Below are 2856 nucleotides of genomic sequence, written 5' to 3'. Positions count from 1 at the left end.
TTGATGAAAGATTCATGACTTGTAGTTAAAAGAAGTGTATAACAAAAAGTAGTCATGAACCTTTTTAAAAAGTGTTTTCTTTTATAAAATCGATATGAAAATCAGATGATAATAAAAGAACAACGTATGATTAAATAAATAACCAAGTAAAAATGAGTTTGTATAAAATATGTCATTTGTAAAATAATGTCTTGTGAAAATATGTCATTTGTATAAAATGTGTCATGTCTTTGTCTTTGTCGAAGTGGTTCAGATAACACTACGACATGTAATATCATAAAAGCACTTATATATAGGAAGTACCAGCGGCGTATCCACCATACTTTTATCACATTACACACGCCTCGTTATGTAAATCACTTACCAAATATCCACCAAAAATGTCTTGTCAAACTAATGTCGAATGTCATGTGTAAACAATATCAAATGTCACAATGTCAGGTATAAACCATTTCATGTATAAACAAATGTCTTGTATGGCAAGTAAAAAGTATTTACTCAAACCATATGTATAATGTCAATGTGTAACCAAATGTCATGTACAAAACAATGTCTTTGAATAAACCATAGTTTAAATAAAAAGTTATGTTTTGCAAAATCAATGCTTTATGGATACGAACATTTATGTGGTTGTGTTTATCGCATATATTCAAGCCTTGAGACTGTCGGATAAACCCTTAACAAGTCAAAGGTTTATCAAAAATGTTTTCAGATTCTATCATTCCCTTCTTCCAAACAAACCTAGGAAGCTGGGAATGCGATTTGTCAAGTCCTATGGTACCATTACATACTACCAAGCGGCGTGATCAATGCTAATGAATGTATTTTGTCCCGTTAAAACATACCAAATGTCATAAACAATGTAAGCATGTCAAGTAAAAACCATGTACTAAGTATGCTAAGTAAACATACGAAGTAGAAATGTCCATGAAATCAATGTGCTAGCATGCTCAGTCAACATACATAGCAAAAGTGTAATGTAAATCAATGTGCCCATATGCTGAGTAAACATATGCAGCAAAAGTATCTTTGAAATCAATGTGCTAGCATGCTCAGTCAACATACATAGCAAAGCATAATTGAAATCATGTACTATATGTGTACTAGATGAACATAGCAAGTATATGTCATGAAAAGCATGAAAAACACAAAAGTAACAAGTAGGCACATGTGTATCACCCCAAAACATTTGAAAGCGGTAAAAGAGTGGACTATGTAATCACTTGAGATTGCTTAATAGTCTTGGAATAAAGACCAAGTAACGCTCGAAGGATCACGGAATCAAACGACACCTAATATAGGTAACTATGTTAATAATCGGATCCTAAACCGGATGATCGGATAGAATGAAGTCTTGTAAACCAAATGAGTGTTGGAACTCATATGATATGGTTTAACAAAGCCTACATTTTGATTTGAAACCTATCCTAAGTGCTTATGACCTGTTAATGTAGTTTACGCTACTTTAACGCGTCATTTGGTCAAAAGCGCGTTTGGATGGTCTAACTAGCCCTATGATAAGTATTATATGCCCTAACATGTTTAATTATGTTGCATAATCAGTTTAGGTGTCAAAATTTTGGTTATATATGCTTAAAATGAAATTATGCGCAAAAAGGGCATTTTGGTCATTTTCCTAGGGTATATAAACTACCTATCATACAGCTAATTAAACTAAGTGACCATAAGGTGTAACCTCGGAAGGTTATTCCCTATGCAACTATGGTCACAAAATATGTTTGGTCGGATCCGAATGATTGACCAAACGGGTCGGGTTCGAAAGTCTAAGCGGTTGTTAAGACCGCTTGACTTACGACCCTAAATAAGCACTAAACTAGTAGTGACGAGTTAAACATGTTAAAACATGTTTCACTAAGTTAGAAAACTGATTTGGTATCAAAACAAAGTGTTTTGATACTCAAAAATAGTTTCGTCGTAAAATGCACATAAACGTGCATTTTGACCGAAACTTTGACTCGTCACTACGACTAGTAAACGTGGTAATCAGTTGGTATAACTGCGAGGGATTATAAACATCGTGATTACGATCACGTTGCAAAGTTCGATTGAACTTTGACTTGACCTAACATGGTCAAAACCGAAAGTCAAACGGTAGTCAAACTGTTTGACTTTCAGCTTATTATTGCTGAAATGAATAAACAAGCCATGAAAGAACACTTACAAAATGTTCTAAGGCTGGAAAATGAACTAGAAAACTCAGGTAAGAGGCCTCCAAACAAGTGGTAGCCTCTACTTAGAGTTGTAGAGATGAGAAAATGAGCAATGAGTGATGAAAATGGGCAGATTTGAAGGGTATATATAGTTGTTTGAAGTGCACAAGATCATGACAAGTGTGTTATGTGATGCCCAAGGAATAATCTTGTCCATACAAGTGTTAGGACCAGTTGTGAAGCCTTGGGGAATATTATACTTGGCCCCCAAACAATGAAAACCATCAAACAAACCAAGTTGAAACCAGCTAGGAGCTGGAAATTGTCGCAACCCCCGTCCCCTAATTAACCGGGAACGGGCGGTCGCGGCCAGTATTAAGTGGTATCGGTGTTTATCATTATTTGGCAGCGGAAATTTCATCAGGACCGTAGTTAGGAAATATTTTATCAGAGTAAAATACAACATTTTTATAATATTAAACACATGGGAAATTTCCAAGTTTCCATTACAAACATTTTATAGGGGTAAACCCTATTTTGTTAAATAAAAACATCTTCTTTATTTAGGTAACTTTTATAGCCACTTTTCCAAGCCTTCAGTGCTGTCCAGCTGCCTTCTATTTGGCTTTCACATTTTGTTACCTGAAACGCGTTTAAAACATTTTGTCAGTAGGAAATACTGGTG

This window comes from Helianthus annuus, chromosome 15, assembly GCF_002127325.2.
Source record: "Helianthus annuus cultivar XRQ/B chromosome 15, HanXRQr2.0-SUNRISE, whole genome shotgun sequence".
NCBI lineage: Eukaryota > Viridiplantae > Streptophyta > Magnoliopsida > Asterales > Asteraceae > Helianthus > Helianthus annuus.
This window is presented reverse-complemented; position numbering follows the sequence as displayed.